Source organism: Oryctolagus cuniculus, chromosome 16 (assembly GCF_051225735.1).
Source record: "Oryctolagus cuniculus isolate XC-2025 breed Fujian yellow rabbit chromosome 16, ASM5122573v1, whole genome shotgun sequence".
NCBI classification, from domain to species: Eukaryota; Metazoa; Chordata; class Mammalia; order Lagomorpha; family Leporidae; genus Oryctolagus; species Oryctolagus cuniculus.
Window position 1 is genome coordinate 82,978,170 of NC_142882.1, and position 18,257 is coordinate 82,996,426.

The following is an 18,257-nucleotide window of genomic DNA, read 5'->3' on the forward strand; positions in this document are numbered from 1 at the left end:
TTTTGCCCTAGAGAATGCTAAGCTCCCCTAGGCTTCCAGTGCAGGTTGAGAATGAATAAAAGAACCCTGGGGTTTGCAATGAATCAGAAGGGGCTTGGACTTGTGAGCCTGCTGCTACACAGAATGCTGGAGGTTGTGCCCAGCTCAGAGCCCTGCCCCCTGTCCTGAGGCCAAGGACGCTGTGGCCCCACTCAGCAGGTCAGTTACCTGCCCCAGAACAGGACTGCCCTAGTCACCAAGAAGAGACAGCTTATTCAAGGCTGCTTAGAGGTGCTCAAGGCCCTAAGGAAAATAATATATGTCGTCAATCAAGGAAATATGTCCAAAACTTACATTTTAGTGGAGCTCGGGTGAAGCGAGGCCTTGGAGAAGCCTTCTGTGGAGCTACGCCCTAACTGTGAGTTGGGTCAGCAGTGCTGGCAGCCAGAGGGCTGCTCATCAGAACTCCCAGTTACCTCTCAACTTACCTTCTCTCTTAGGAGATAACACAGATACTCAAAGCAGCTGCTTGCAAATTTTGGTTTGGGGCAAGCACTGTGGTGCAGCTGTTTAAGTCACCAACCGGGATACACACATCTGTATGAGAGCGCCTAGGATTAAATGCTGCCTCTGCTTCTGGTCCAGCTTCCTGCTCACACACCCTGGAAGGCGGCAGGTGATGGTCTAAACAGTTGAGTCACTAAAACCCATGGAGACACTCAGGTGGACTTCCTGGCTCCTGGCTTGGGCCTGGCCCAGCCCCAGCAGTTAGGAGTATTTGAGGAATCAACCAGAAGATGGAAAAACTCTCCCTTTCCCTGTTGCTTTGCCTTTCAAATAAATAATAAATAAATAAATGAAAATTTTATATGTGGGGAGCAATCCGGACTGGACTAAGTTACTGGAATTAAGACTTATTCTATGCATCTGCTCTCCCACAATATGGCGCTGGGAGAGAAGTAAACAGCTTCTACACAGCTGCCTCCAGTTCAGCTAATAAACTGTAGGACTTGCTCCTGATTGGAGGAGAGCAGCGTACTCGGCGTGTGGGCAGCCGAGTTAGGATTGGCAGAGGAGGACTATAAAGGAGGAGAGAGACGGCATGCACCAGGAACATCTAAGGGGAACATCTAGCTGAAGGAACACCTGTGCAGCCCCCGAGAAAGCCGGCCGGCGGTGTGCCGCTCCCCTGCGGAAGTGGGGAATGTGGCCAGGGGGAACTGCCCTTCCACGGAGGTGGAAGGGATAGTAGCCAACCCGGGAAGAACCAGCAGCAAACCCGGGGAGGGCCGAGCAGACGAAAGAACAGCGCAGGGTCCTGTGTTGCTCCTCCACGAAGAGGGGGAGCGACATAATGGTGCCGTGACTCGGATATGAAGCCTAGGCAGGGTTCAGTGTCGTTCCTCCACGAAGAGGGGGAGCGACATTATAAGGTCATAGCAGCTAACTACATGTAACTGCTATATTTTGAATTACTAATGCCATTACAAACAAAAGAATTGGACATTATTTTCATTAACTTTTGTCATCTCTCAGATCTATCCTCTCTCACAAAGCAGATGATGTAGAAAGTTTCCACCCTGAGTTGTACAAAGCTGTAGCACATTCTCCCGGGTACCTTTATCAGGTAAAATATAAGGTATTTTACAAATGGACTGAAGGGCTCTCCCATCCCTGATACAGGAATAAAACTATCATTACCTCTCAAACACAGGCAATCAGGAGAAGATCAACTTAGGCATAATAAGTTTCTTAAAAACGTAGGAAGAGAGAAATTGAGATTCTCTGGACTATAATTTGAAAGATTGCTAAAAGAAAAAAAAAACAGTATAGCAACTAAAGTCATTATTTATCCAGAACAAAGTGCCCTTGCCTTGAGATTCTTTCAAATCCAGAGGTTCTGTCATCAGATTACAGCACAGCTGCTCCACTATGGTGTGAAGCAAATGGTCCAATGCAATTGACGGCATTCAAAACTCTGGTCCGGCGGTCACTTTTGTGACAGAAAATCGTTAACTGGAGACTGTCAATGATCATCTTCCTCTCCACCCTTCCATAAGAACATACAGTCCTGTTTTGTCCTTCCTGTCCTAATACAGAAGACGACTGTGCTTTTTGGAGTACCGCCGGTTATGTTTACCTAGTAAGCAATCTGGGCAGAAAAAGAACAACTACTCAGCAGCTGGAGGGGGAGACGCGCGGGAGCATCGCAGGTGAGGAGGAGGAAGTTAATCAGTTCTGTGCTCAGGAACAAGTCACACTTCTGAACAACCTGTAACTAGGATTGGGCATTTGGCCTAGCGGTCAAGATGTCGCTTACGATGCTCACGTCACGTATTGTGGTGCCAGGGCGTCAGGTCCAACTCCACTCCTGATTCCAGGTTCCTGCACCCCTGGGAAGGCAGCAGACGAGGACTGCCATTGAGTCCCTGCAACCCATGCAGAAGACCTGGATTGAGTTGTCAAATCTTGGCTTTGGCCTGGCCCAGCCCTAGCCACTGCGGGCATTTGGGGAGTGAACCAGATGGTTCTACTTTGTTTATATGCCTCTGTCATTCTTTCCCTCAAATAAATAAAAGCAACAAAATAATAAATGAGTAATTTTTAATTTTTAAAACATACAAATATTTTCAGCTATTTCATCTCAGTTTTGATATTTGAACTCTATCATAATATTGCATTCAGAATGAACCAGTGAATCTAGGATTTATAAGAGTAGCTTCTAGGCTGGCGCCGCAGCTCACTAGGCTAATCCCCTACCTAGCGGTGCCGGCACACCGGGTTCTAGTCCTGGTCGGGGCACCGGATTCTGTCAAGGTTGCCCCTCTTCCAGGCCAGCTCTCTGCTGTGGCCAGGGAGTGCAGTGGAGGATGGCCCAAGTCCTTGGGCCCTGCACCCCATGGGAGACCAGGAGAAGCACCCGGCTCCTGCCTTTGGATCAGCGCAATGTGCCGGCTGTGGCGGCCATTGGAGGATGAACCAACGGCAAAAAGGAAGACCTTTCTCTCTGTCTCTCTCTCTCACTGTCCACTCTGCCTGTCAAAAATAAAAAAAAATAAAAACTACTCTTATTTTTATTTTTATATAAGAAATGTAATATTTTATATCTGAGATAACTAAATAATTTTAATAGAAAATCTCAACAATGAAGAATTTTGCTTATTATTTTGAATATCTTGTTAATGCTATCTGAGGATAATAATAAGTTGATGTATCAAAGTAAATAGTGTTAATTTATCTGTACTTCAAAATTACATGTGCAGAAGTATTTAAGATGTTCGGTCACCCTTGGCCTTGACTTTGCAGTTTTATATAAGGTAGACCTCCATACCTCTCAAAGGAACAAATGGTACCTGAAATGCTCACTGGGATGCACACTCTGATGCTGTCTTCAAAGCCCACAAATGCTCTGCCAACCAGTGGGAGTCCCCATAAAGCCAGTAATGCTCTCTACTTCTAAATAAACCCCTTTATGCTCATGTTGAGTGCTACAATTCTGATAAGAGAAATGTTTCATTTTGGAAAAACGTCTGTGATGGAAAGAACACTAGGATGGAACGCAGTCAGGTTAGGAAGCAGAGGTGAAGTCAAGGGCACCGTTCTGAGTGGGTGAGGGGCAGTCAGAAGGGTATCTCACAATTCAGCAGAGTGGGGAAGGCCTGAACAACAACGGTGTGAACGGATAGAAGAGAGAGCTTTCGGAAATCTGCTGCACAGAAGAGTGAGGAATTCATTACTGCCGAGAAAGGCTAGGAAAAAGTCCAGAAATTGTAAGCTTGGTAGCCTGGGAAATGAAGAAGATGGTGGCATCACAGATAGAAAACTTTTGGGGGGCCAGCGCTGTGGTGTAGCAGGCTGAGCCTCCATCTGTGGCACCAGCATCCCATGTGGTTGCCGGTTCGTGTCCCGGATGATCCATTCTGATTCAGCTCTCTGCTATGGCCTGGGGAAGCACTGGAGGACGGCCCAAGTCCTTGGGACCCTGCACCCGTGTGGGAGACCCAGAGGAAGCTCCTGGCTCCTGGCTTCAGACTGATTGAGCTCTAGCTGTTGCAGCCATGTAGGGAGTGGGCCAGCAGATGGAAGGCCTCTCTTCCTATTCCTCCTTCTCTCTGTCTATAACTCAGTCTCTCAATTAAAATAAATAAAATTTTAAATTAGAAAAAAAAAACTTGTTTTTTGGAATCGAAAGCCTTTCTCCAATAACTTTTTTGGAACTGCATACCTAAGAGTATACAGACAGGAAACCCTGAGAAATTATGCAAGACTTTTTTAAAAATAGAAATGACTTATAATTTAGCTTCCAAATTCTAAAAGAGCAAATAATAGAGCACCTAAAATATTCACCACTGAATACAGAAGCAACAATCCACAGAACAATAGTCGTAGCCATGGTTACCCGCATGCCATCACCACACTATGATTATACAATTCATTTCTATGAATAACACAATTACAGCTAACATAATACAATGTAATCTTGCCACAAAGATACAAAAAAAGCCCCAGAAACTACTTAAATCAACAAGGCACACAGCTTCATAATATAAACTTGCATTCCCCATGTGAGTAATTCAACTGTTCTGTATGCATTCCTTTAATTTTATGAACACACTACATATAAATAATAACTAAATTATTCATGAGATCTCAAAGTTTATACAGTATCTTTCTGAAGATACAGCCAAATTCAAACGGGAAACAAAAGAACTGTTCAGTTCAAAATAGGTCAGTCTTATAAAATTGACTTTTTATTATGATGGCTTTGTGTTATTTATATGTCATTTAATTTACATTGTTTTCTTTCCCTAATATACTTAAAAATGTCTAATCTCTAGCCAGACATTACAAATGCCTCATACATCAATCTTTACCTATAATTAAAGTTAATTTTGACTTGGTTAAATGTCCATTTTTTTGGTTATTCAGTATCATATTTTTTTTTTTTTTTTTGACAGGCAGAGTGGACAGTGAGAGAGACAGAGAGAGAGAAAGGTCTTCCTTTGCCGATGGTTCACCCTCCAATATTTTTAATATTACACTGCAAACTTTCTTTCATCTTGTTTTTTATCATAAAAAATATGCACGAAGCTCCTTTAGGATGGCCAAAAAAATTACTCTGAGACTGTGGTACTCAAAAATAGGTGGACTGTGCCACATGCTTAAATGTAATTGACGTAAAGGAACCGGTGCAATAAGGAATGGGTTTTCAGCCCAAGTACTGACTACAAGTAAAGGGCATTATTTATAAGCAGAATAACTAGATAAATCCTTGGGATCAGAGGGGCTCAAAAGGGCTGGGCTTTGAATCTGAACATTTAGGTTACTTTCTGATTTTAGTTTCTATTTGATTTCTGGCAAGTCACTTAACTTATTTTAGTCTTAGTTTCTTGATCAATAAATTGAGAAGGCTGATGTTAAAAAATCAACACTGGTACTAAAAATTATGATTAAAAATAATACTATGTGCTGGTTATAGACTTGGAAACGCATGGTTCTTCAGTTTCCAGGAATTGCACCTAACAGGTTTGCCAGTATCTCCTCTCTGCCAATTTGCCTCAGTTCTTAGCAGTCATTGCACAAATTCCAGGTCACAAATTATCCCACTGAACATTCTGAGCCTAGCAAAATGAAGCACTCCTTTCCAAAATATTTACAAAATGTCCAGCAAAACAACTAAAAGTATCATTCTGGCTTTCCACAATCAAAGCCCGGGTTAAGTCTGCAGCCTTATTCCCATAATCCACCAGGACTTTCCTCTGTGGAGTATTAGGTGACACTGTTGCATCCTAAAGAAGTTGATGAAACTCTGAATAAGTCACATAAAATCATTTGTTCAGTTAAAGTCTCAGAATATTTTTCCAAATATAAAGCAGTTACTATTAACCTGCAAAAAAAATAAAATAAAATAAAATAAAAACCTGAAATACATCTGGTGGTATATCAGCATACCATAACCCTTGCCTCTACAACTCTCAATAAAGATTTTGGGGAAAAAAAAGTACATAACAGCAGCGTGAAAACAGATGTAACTTGTAACCCTGTGGAATTACTGTGCCTCAAATCACTTCTGCAGCTCCATTCATAATTCTACTGCATTCAAATATGAGAACTGAAATGACTTCTATCTCAGCAAGGACTCAAGCTGTGCCTGTATTTAAAGTACTCTGATCACCGATTTTTAAGAACAATGTAATGGTTTACTTATTGATTTGAAAGGCAGAGTTACAGAGCAGGAGAGACAGAGAGAAAAAAGAGAGAGGAATATGCCATCTGCTGGTTCGCTCCTCAAATGGCTGCAACATCTGGGGCTGGACCAGACTGAAGTTAGGAGCCTAGAACTCCATCCAAGTCTCCCATGTGGTTTCAGGGGCCCAAGCACCTGAGCCATCTCCCACTTCTTTTCCAGGTGCATTAGCAGGGAGCTGGATTGGAAGTGGAGCAAAGGGGTTCAAACACGTGCTCATAACGGGTGCCAAAGTGGCACGGGCCCATATCCATCGATCTTTTAAGTTCTTTGACTCCTTTACCTCTACCATTTCTATTATATTGTTACCAATTACATATTTGGATCACAATCCTTTTTTCCCATCCACTGTTTATAACTTACAGAGCCAGACTGAAGATATCCTTTAATAGGAGATGAGTCAGTTACACTTGATTTGCATCCCTGAATATCATGCGAGGGCTCCTAAATATATGAAAAACAATGTCAATTTGAGGTTAAGAACATGGTGTTTGGAGGTTAAATATCCTGAATTCCAACCCTTTCTCTAATAAATGTAACAAGGGACATCATCTCCTGTATCACCACTTCTAGCATCCACAAAGTATACAAAAATGTATCTACTAAATTGGCTTATCTTATAAACAAATGAGATAATGTAAAATACATGTAAACAGCTTAACACAGTACCTGAACATAAGCACTCAATAACAGAGCAAGAGAAATGCAAACATTTTAATGCAGAAATATATTTTAATATTAGATTTTACATGTGAATTATTCAAATAAAAATTTAAACCATGTTCAGTTTGAATTTCAATAAATCTATCCTATTGTAAAGCTTAAGTAAATTTTAGCAATAACTTCAGATCTTATGGCCTAATCTAAATATTGCACTCAAAAATCTTGAAAGCATTATTTGCTTATAAGTTCTGTAAATTTAAATACATCATATTTGTGTGTCCTTTTTTTATATATATTGATGGTGGGTTTTTTGTTTTTCATGGTAAAAGCACAAAGGTCACAATATTCTTTATACATTTATCCAAGATTTTACAATGTTACAAAATTGATTTAGAGAAACAAGTGGACACTTATATTTCATTATTTCAACATCTAGTGTCACTTGAAGTTGTCACTTAATTTTTGGCATAATTTTTAATTAACATTTAATTTTTACTGATTCATTTGAGAGACAGATATCTGTTTGTTCACTCCCTAAATGACTGCCATGGTCCAGCCCTGGGTCAGGGCCAAAACAGAAGTGGAGAACTCAGTCCAGGGCACCCATGTGAGTAGCAGGAACCCAATTACTGAAGCCATCACCACTGTCTCCCATGACCTGCATTTGCAGGAAGCTGGAGTCAGGAATCAGAGCTGGCAATCAAACCCATTTCCTCCAATGTGGGATTCAGGTAACTTAACTGGAGTCTTAACTGGTAGGCTAAACTTAAATTTAAACTGACAGATTAAATTGCACATGTTTATTGTGTACACAGTGTTTTTAAGTATGCACACCATGTGAAATGGGTAAACACAGCTAATTAGCATACACATTATTTCTGCAGTGAGACCAGTTTGCACCCAATTTCTTACATTTTTGAAAAACATAGTATATTGTTAACGACAGTCACCTGTTATAAAACAGAACACTAGACCTTGCTCTTCCTCTGTAATGGAATTCTGTAATCTCACAAGCACCTCCCCAACTCCGGCCTCCCAGTCATCCCAGGGCCAGAAGCTAGCATTCTACTCTCTGAATTCGTAAGATCAACTTTTTCTGACTCCACATGTGAGATAATAAAGTGTTTGCTTTTCTGTGTCTGCTTTATTTCACCTAACATAATGTTCTCCAGGTTCATCCATGTTGTACATGCCAAAATTTCCTCCTTTTAAATTGCTTAATCATATTCTATTGTGTATATATATATATATATACCTTTAATCCACTCAGCTATTAATGGAATCATTGGTTGAGTCCATATCTTAGCTATTGTGAATAATGTTGCAAAAAAAAAATGGGAGTGCAGCTACCTCTGTGATATACTAATTACATTTCATTTATACATATGCTCACAAGTGGAACTGCTATACATATGGTGGGTCTGTTGGTAATTTACTGAGGAGCCCCCATAGAGTTTTCCATAACAGACTTATTTACATTCTCCCCCAAAGTACATGAAGATCCCTTTTTCTCTACATCCTCACCAACACTTATTACTGTTTATCTTTTTGCTAACAGATATTTTAATAGTTGTGGAGTGGTATTTACTGTAGCTTCTAACTTTCATTTCCCTGATAACTAGTGATGTCCAGCATCGTTTTCACATGTCTGTTAGACATTTAAATGACTTCTTTTGAGAAATGTAGATTCAGGTCCTTTGCCCATATTCAATCTGGTCATTTGTTTTTCTACAATTGTGTGGTCTGAGTTTCTTGTCTGTTTTGGATGTCAACTCTTCATCAGATGTACAATTTGCAAGTATTTTTCTCCCATTCTGTAGGTCGTCTCATTACTCTGTTGATATTTGCCTTTGTTGTACAGAAGTTTCTATAATTTGACACAATTCCATTTGTCAATTTTTGCTTCTGTCTCCTCTGCTTTTGGAATCGTATATGAAATATCCCATTTGTCCATTTTCCAGTGCTAGTTTGGTGACTCAGCAGCCTCTCTCTAGAGAATAGTTCCCACCAGTACTTGTGAGTAAGACCCTTTCCCTTTCCCTTCTTCTGCAGACCCAGCTACTGCTCTGTCAGTGAAATGGTCCTGCTATTTCATGGAACACTACTAATCCTTCTCAGAAATAAGTCGTCAAATGGAACTCCTACGAGCAGCCATGTACTTTATGGGGACACCACTTGTATTTCACCTTGAGTGAAGACACCTTGAGAAACGCCAGGATCCCAGAGAAGAGGACAGGCTTGCTCCTTTCCACTGGGGATTCTATGAGGTTCGGTCACCTGGGTCCTGGCCCAGCCACCCTTCTCATGTCATCATCCACGCGCTGTCTCCCTCCCATTCAGAAAGGAAGGTGGGAAAGGATTTATCCTTGTAGAGTGTGACATGGTAACGATACTCTGTTTCATTTAAATGGACTAAAGCAGAGGAAGGAAGCAGGAGAGTAAGTGCACAGTGACTGCTGTTGTTGATTTAACAACTCACACTCTTATGTCTCCTTTCTTTTCTGCCTCAGCAGTCTAGAATGTGTGTGAAGTTTGGTTAGAAGGGTGCTTCTCTCTCATTTCTCTTGCCATTTAGGAGCAGTAAAGTTACATTAATTTAAGCAGACACCTTGGTTCCAGGAGAAAATTACTGGAATCTTGCTTCTACTTAAACACGGTAGTTACTGAGATGGCAATAGAAGACTTCAACCTACACACAGCTTAGTAACTAAATATGAGAAAGTTCTTCAACAAATAAAAGATTATGTACTATCTTCAGGCTATAAATTATGGTTGCCCTAGGGCCTCATTAAGTATGTGTTGAATAAATGAGCATATTCTTTGCCTTGTTGTAGAGTTAACAGCTTACAATGGACAGAAGCCTACATTCTCACTGTAACACTAACCATGTTTCTCCTGAAGTTTTCTTTACCGAGCCTTTACTACTTGTTGTGATATATGGGACCAACAGAACATCAAAAAACTACATTCAACCTATGTTACAGGAAGTAGAAATATGGGTAACTGTGACTTTCACCATGAGAAAAGTTGATGTGGCTATTATTATAAAAATACCTTGCACAATTAACATATTTAATTATTCAGTATGGATATTCATTAAATAAATCAATGCTTTACGTATCAAACATTTTTCAACATAAATTTATTATATATATATAAATTTATAACATAAATTATTAAATGTTAAGTGCCTAACGACTCCACTCTCCGGGAGCTCACGTGCTAGCAGGTGTATGCAGAAGCCAGCACCCGTAAGAAATGCACTGGCAGGAACAAAGTGGTGGAAGGAAGAAGAAGGAAGACACCTGTGGACTGTGAATGGTGGCTCTGATGGAGGGAATGAGTTGAAACCAAGAGGAATTGTAAGAAGAAAAATGAACCAGAAGAGGACTGCAGTGCAGGGAAATGGAGTTCATAAAGACATGATAGACTGAAAACGGAGGATACATTCAGGAATGGCGAGTCAGAGCTAAGGGAAGAAAAGCACAGGGTACTTAGGCGAAGGGGCAGGTGAAAGGAGAATGCCTTGGCAGCATTTCTGAGCTTTATCTTACCAGCATCATGGAGACACGCATTGACTTTCAACAGTCTGGAGGGACACTGGAATGAGAGGGAAAGACTGTGCCCTGATCTGACTTCTTTTCCTTTTTCACCTCTACTGGAACGGCTCAGGAACTTTTCTTTTACCTAGTACCTTTATTCTTATGTATTTATTTATTTGAAAGATGGGGAGACAGAGATCTTCTATTCATGGCTTCATTCCCCACATGCCTACAACAGCCAGACAAAAGCCAGTACCCAGCATCTCCCAGGTGGGCGGCAGGGACACATCATCTGCTGCCTCCCACAGTACATTTTAGCTGGATGCTAGAGTGAAGAGTGGAGCTTCGACCGGAACCTAGGCACTCTGACGCGGGACACAGGTGTCCCAAGAGTCAGTCTGACCATGGCACCAAATGCCTCTCTCCTCTTTTATCTGAACTCTTTTATAACTTGAGAAATTTTGCAGTGAGAATTGGCAGGCCTTGAAGAGAGATCTAACGTAGTGGAAGGGAGGAAGGAACCTATGTAAGAGCATCATGAAAATACTTGGGGACCTCTGTCGATAATTGCACTATTAAAAGAGAGAGGGAGTTTGAGTCCTAGCTGTTCAACTTTCTATCCAGCTCCCTGTTAATGTGCCTTGGAAAGAAGCAGAAGATGGCCTTGGGGTCCAGTACCCACACGGGAGACATGTAAGAAGCTCCTGATTTCAGTCTGGCCCAGCCCTGGCTATGGTGGCCATCTGGGGAGTAAACCAATAGTTAGAAAATCATCTATTTGTTTTTCCCTTTCTCTCTCTCCGTACCTCTGACTTTCAAAACAATAAAACCACCAAATTACTAGAGAACACTGGGGAAACCCTTCGAGAAAGTGGCATAGGCAATGACTTCTTAGAAGAGACCCCAGAAGCACAGCAATCAAAGCTAAAACTGACAAATGGGATTACATCAAATTGAGAAGCTTCTGCACTACAAAAGAAACACTCGAGAAAGTGAAGAGGCAACCAACAGAATGGGAGAAAGTATTTGCAAACTATGCAACTGATAAAGAATTGATATCTACAGTCTATAAAAAGCTCAAGAAATTCAACAACAACAACAAAACAAACAATCCACTTAAAAACGGGCAAAGGACTTGAACAGGTATTTTTAAAGAGAGGAAATTCAAATGGCCAACAGACACATGAAAAAATGCTCAGGATCACTAGCCATTAGAGAAATGCAAATCAAAACCACAAGGAGGTTTCACCTCACCACTCTCAGGAAGGTTTTCATAAATAAATCAAAAAACAACAAATGCTGGTGAGGATGTGGGACAAAAAGGTACCCCAATTCACTGTTGGTAGGAATGTAAACTGGTGCATCCATTGTGGAAGACAGTATGGAAATACCTCAGAAATCTAAAAACAGATTTGCCACAGGACCCAGCAATCCTTTTCCTTGGAATTTACCCAAACAAAATGAATTCAGCATATGAAAGAGTGACCTGTACCCCCATGTTCATTGCAGCTCAATTCACAATAAAGATATGGAGTCAACCCAGATTTACATCAACTGAAGACTAGATAAAGAAATTACAGTATATTCACACTACAGAACACTACACAATAGTAAAAAAAAAAAATCCTGTCATTTGCAACAAAATGATGTAGCTGGAAACCATTATACTAAGTGAAATAAGCCTACCAAAATGACAAATAGCATATGTTAACCCTGATCTATGGTAATCTATGGTATTAGAGCATCTAAAAGGTAATCTATAGAAGTGAAATTGACACTCTGAGATGTGATGTGAACAGTCCTTGTCCCGACTATTGAGGAACAGTGTTTTTTTTTCTTATTCTGCTTCTTCTTCATAGTGTTTATTGAACTTTTTACCTAGTGTAGGGTTAATCTTACGAGTATGAAGTTAACTAAAAATAGATCTTTGCAAAATAAAAGAATAAGAATAGGAGAGAGAGGAGCAAGAAGGGTTGGAATGAGAGTGGAGGGAGGGTAGGGTGGGCAGGATGACTATGCTCCTAAATTTGTACATACAAAATGCATGAAGTTTTTATACCTTGAATAAAAGTTTCCTAGGAAAAAAAATAAAAAATATGTAATTCAAGAGAATAAAGAATATGCCTGTTCAGAATGTGGAATGAAAAAATATTGTTTCTTTTGGGTCATCTTGTACTTGAGATAGTTAGGAACATTAATAAACTGATGAAAGTGATATGCCTAGAATTGGTATAGCTGTGTCCACATGTGCGATGTGGGGAAAGAATATTATAAAATGAGAAGAGGGGACAACCTGGGCTCCTTCCAAGGGGAAGAACACAAATGAGCACAGAGGAAATGAAGGTTTCAAGGACAAAGTCTGGGTCCACAGTGCCAACACTGTGGAGGATGAGACCACACGGGATGGACTGAACATCACAAATTACCAGCAAATTTTGTTGCCGCCAAGAGTTTTTGGCACAGTGGTGGGTTAAAGTGACAATGAGAATAAAGCAAGGGATTTCAGGAAATGTTGTTGTTGTTGTTGTTGTTATTAGGCTTGGGTTTCTTGGTTTTGTTTTATAAAACATCTATCTAAAGATGAAGACCAGAAAGATCAACTAAGTATTTGAGTGGATACCTTTTAATGCTGTCTTTTTTTTTTTGGTCAGATCTAAAGTTTAGATTATCATTTTATCAGGAAAGTTGGAAACCTTTCTCAAATCACTATATAAAGCAATATATATATATATATATATATGTACATAAATATATAGATATGTGTGTATGTGTATTATATATATAAAATTATTAAGACATATTAAAATATCATGTAGCCATCTTATAGAAGTAAATCCTGCTGTTTGTGCCAACCTGACTGAACATTGAAGGCATTATGTTAATTGAATTAATCATATAGAAAGAGACAAATACTCTGTGATGTCATTAAAATGCTGAATCTGCAGAATCAAAGAGTAGAATGATGGTTACCGGGGGCAAGGAGTAGGGAAAAGGGGAGACACTGGTCAAAGTGTACAAGCGTTCAATTAGACAAAGGCATTCAGAGAATCTATTATACAGTATGGTGAGAGCTAACTGATCATGGTAATCCCTTGAAATAATGTACATATAGCATGCCATCATGATGTACACCTTAAGACTACACAATTGTGTCAATTATATCTCACTAGTGCTGGATTAAGTAAATAATTACCTGCTGAAAAACTCTAGTTATTTTTGTATTACCTTTCACTGCACATTAATGCTTTACTAATAAAAAATGGAAAAAAAGTATGAATTAGTCATTACTACAAATGATCATCCTACCCAGGGGTCCAACAAATATTAACAGTGCATTTTTCTGCAACTGAAACACCAGTATTTGTTATGGTATGCAAAACTATTTCTAAAGACAAATGAAGTCAAGTTTGATTGTAGGTAACTCTAACCATCTCCCACAAATTTTATCTGTCTTGTTTGGTTGTATCGTGTTTATGACTATCTTGAATTAGGACAGAATCAAAGAATATTTAGTGGAAATTGTTGCAGACCTGGATAACCTTTTGGTTCTCCTCATGGGAGAGCCAAAAGTCCTCTAGAATCTGATTCTTTCTTAGCAAATAACTCATTTCTCATTTTTACTCAAGGAAAAGAGTAGAACACTGGATAAACAAGAAACTCACACTTATTCATACAAATCACAGAGACAAGAAGCAAAGAATCTACATGTCAATTTTCAAAGGAACTGGGATATGCAGAATACTTGTATGCTCCTTAAGAAATCACGTGGAAATAAAAATTTTATTCATCAAGTGATTGACAGAATATATATAACTATACTGTCCTTTGTGGCATTTTTGAATTGAATATCAAAAATTAAACAAGGTTTTTATGAAAAGTAAAACTTTTGATATACTAATTCATTTATCTGTTCTTCACAATATGCTATCATTAATTTGACAGTTGTTTAAATTTAGAAATATAATCAACTATATAGGGCAATAAAAGTGCTATATTATAACTAATTTTATAAGCAATGAACTAAAGAATTCTTCATTGGAGAATATAGCAGTTGAAATTACAAAATATTATATGAAAAGTTTTCTTTATGTATAAATTTGCCTTGACTACAATTTTTCTTACAGTATTCCCATTTATAAATCCAACTGAAAAAATTAAAAATTGACTGAATTATACTAGTCACCTCATTTTACTATCTTTACTAAATAATCTTTCAGCTAAAATAAGGACACTAATTTTATTTACCAATGATACATGGCATTTATATTATAGAATATGTACTTGATAGGGACTTTTAAATTGTGCAGTGTTTAAATATTTTTCAGTATGGAATAATTAGCATGATTCTCTGAAAGTAATCTGAAAGCCTCTAAAGTATAACCTAATTTAAAACTGACTGAAACCTTGTGATTTCTCCAATCATGTTACTCCATTATTACTTTCAAGCCGCTGTGGTAGACTGAAGAAACTTATAAGACCTAGTAAACACAGTTATGGCTAAAGCCTAATAGGAAATGATACTTCAGAAGAAAAAAAAAACTCACAGGTTCCTTTTTTCTTTTTTAACTTAATGGTCAAATACGTTTAACAAAACCTGGGTAATATTACTGTAAAAGCCTTTTTGCCCTATTTTACTGTGCAATATTTGCAGCCGGCAGTGTTAATGCAGGCTCATTAAGGAGGCCAAAGCACTCTGTGCATTAGGACTCTACTCTGCGCCCCAGCTTTTATTCCAATTATCCCATTCCCATATTGCAAGATGAGACAGGACACTGTTCCACTCCCACACCCACTCTAGCCCAGGCTCTTTCGACATTTTATGTCTCTGTGACTTTTCTATCAATTTACCCACGGTTTCTTAGGATTAACATTGTAAGGATCACCTGGAAGCTTGAAATATCAGATTTTCAGACCCATTTCTCAAGGGATTGCGGTTTGCTAGGTTTGAGATAGGGCACAGAAATCGATGTTTTAACAAGCAGGAAGGTACTTCTCACAATCAAGTAACCTTGGGGGTAATATCCAACCCCCTCTGCTTCTAGTCTCTCTGACCACAGCTAATCCACGGAACATTATTTCACACACATTTCCATCCAATGCCTTTCTTCCCATTTATGCATACTCAGGACTGAAAGACTGACACCGGCATGCTTTCATTCTGCAAGACCAGTTCCACTTTATTCCAAACCTTCTTGGCTTAATGTATCTCCCCTCAAAGTGATGAGATTTGTGGCAGGATGTGAGCACAGACCCACTCACCATTACATGGAAGAAGTTAAACTGGATCCTGGAATTCCCTCAGCAGCATCTGTTCAGGTTAGTGTACTGTCTGCCATGATGCTTATCGTTTGAAAACTTACATGTCAACAAACATTGTCTGCTTCTTAAATTAAACGTGTTTATAAAAATACTTTGAGGCTGGGCCGGCGCCGTGGCTCAATAGGCTAATCCTCCACCTTGCGGCGCCGGCACACCGGGTTCTAGTCCCGGTCGGGGCGCCGGATTCTGTCCCGGTTGCCCCTCTTCCAGGCCAGCTCTCTGCTGTGGCCAGGGAGTGCAGTGGAGGATGGCCCAGGTGCTTGGGCCCTGCACCCCATGGGAGACCAGGAAAAGCACCTGGCTCCTGGCTCCTGCCATCGGATCAGCGCGGTGCGCCGGCTGCAGCGGCGGCCATTGGAGGGTGAACCAAAGGCAAAGGAAGACCTTTCTCTCTCTGTCTCTCTCTCTCACTGTCCACTCTGCCTGTCAAAAATAAAAAAAAAAAAAAAATACTTTGAGGCTATGAAGACATGTTCAAGCACTGTGAAGAAGATTAAATGTGAATTTCTTAATTTATTCAAAATGTAGTAAGTTCTACTCTGCTATAGGAACTGAGACATGCAATAGACTTGTTCTTACAAGGGAGCAGCCTAATGGCAGAGACAGACCTGAACACACAGGAAGTATAACACAAGGTGATTCAATGTCACTAGAGTTAAGGGAGAGTTACAAGGCAGAGTCTTGCAGAAATTACAAGGACTGTCTGGAAAATAGGGCTTTAAGGACACTGGATAAATTTAAATATATACTCTATCTTCCATAAATACTATCTTCATCCATCTAAAAATCAGGCATGCCTGTACATGAGCCACAAAATGGGGGCTATTCCACTTGTATCATCTAATTGCAACTGGGAGAGTTTAGCAGTGTGTGTGTGTGTGTGTGTGCGCGCACGAGCGCGCAGAAGAGAGGGCAAGATATAAGAAGACTTCATTTGACCACACCTAAGAGCAGAGGCACTGAATTCACCACAAATAAGGAGAAAAGGTCTTTTTGTTGTTTGCCCGATGCAGGTTTTGTTAAACTAATTAGAACCAAGCATAGATTCTGAAGCGCCACAGGGAAAGGAGAAATTGATTACTATGATCAGGGACTTGACGATACTCTGAGATATAGAAAATAAACTTAAAATCCCAGAAAGCAGAGAGACACATTTTAGACAAAAAGACAACATTCAACAGCCACCGGGACAAAGGGAATTTTGGGACCCAAGCAGGGAGAACTTCTGAAAAGTGTGGTTGTATGAAAAGTCGCCCCTTGAAAAGAGCCTGGGTAAAGCTTATGTGTAGGGATTCTGGATTCCTGTGGGCCTATCAGCTTCAGAGAGGGGCTCCCGCGGGGCAGGCCAGACCGTGATAGCAAGGAGACCACACTGTTCACGCCTGTTGTGCGCGATGAATTCACACTGAAATGCTTCCTCAAAAGGTTCTGTGACAACAATAAAATAAAGATTTATGGTGAGCATCTTCGAATGGGGACACACAAAATCCAAACCACTGAAGCATATTTAAATTGCCTGTTTTCTCAGGACATCAGTAAAATCACAAGCCAAAATTTTCTCTAAGAATTGGTCACCGTTGGCCGGCGCCGCGGCTCACTAGGCTAATCCTCCGCCTTGCGGCGCCGGCACACCAGGTTCTAGTCCTGGTCGGGGCGCCGGATTCTGTCACGGTTGCCCCTCTTCCAGGCCAGCTCTCTGCTGTGGCCAGGGAGTGCAGTGGAGGATGGCCCAGGTCCTTGGGCCCTGCATGGGAGACCAGGAGAAGCACCTGGCTCCTGCCATCGGATCAGCGTGGTGCGCCGGCCGCGGTAGCCATTGGAGGGTGAACCAACGGCAAAGGAAGACCTTTCTCTCTTGTCTCTCTCTCTCACTGTCCACTCTGCCTGTCAAAAAAAAAAGAAAAAAAAAAGACTTGGTCACTGTTTCAGAGTTAGGGATCTAGAACCCAGCTGATTGTCACTGTCATCAAATACTTCAATTTCATTTGCATGTTTTACTGTGTGAAAGTATATAAAGTAGGGGACAGACATCACCTTTGTGCATTATGTAAGTGGGAAAGAGCTTCAAGAGAAATGTGGGCTACTTTCTTATACTGATAATATCAATAAATTTTACATAGACATCTTGGGCCATACCATATTTCAAACGTTTCTAGAATTGCGTGCATTAGGCAGGAGGCAGTCAGATAAAAGAAATTAATGGAGAAGAGTTACCATATGATGAAAGAATTAAATCACTCAGATATAAAAACATTAACTCAACCCAGAGAAAATTAATTGTGAGATTTTATTATTTATGATGAAATTCCTGCAAGATGAAGACTCAATTAGGCCAAACTGATTTTATGAAGAGATTATAATAACAGGAAAATACTTGTCATGATCTTAAGGGAAGAAATCAGCATTTAATATATTATGTGGTCAAAACTAGAAAAACACACTTATAAAGAATGTCTACAATAAACATGTATTAGTGAACACTTGTTTCCTTACAAATTATATATTTT

General features: G+C 40.0%; 2 protein-coding genes across 8 annotated transcripts in view; both read right to left on the reverse strand.

Moving 5' to 3' along the window:
* The window catches only part of ZNF804B (zinc finger protein 804B), a 530,395-nt gene that overhangs the window by 282,245 nt on the left and 229,893 nt on the right, over window positions 1-18,257 (reverse strand). The window lies entirely within an intron of this gene.
* The window catches only part of LOC149121849 (uncharacterized), a 282,117-nt gene that overhangs the window by 74,324 nt on the left and 189,536 nt on the right, over window positions 1-18,257 (reverse strand). The window contains exons 2-3 of one of the 6 annotated variants that reach the window (XR_016222803.1): window positions 17,520-17,634; window positions 16,219-17,178 (exon numbers count right to left, since the gene is read on the reverse strand). The exons of the other annotated variants lie outside the window; for them this stretch is intronic. The gene's annotated coding sequence lies outside the window, so the exon portion shown is untranslated. Of the gene's footprint in view, window positions 1-16,218; window positions 17,179-17,519; window positions 17,635-18,257 lie in introns of those variants that run through there. 6 annotated transcript variants of the gene reach the window in all.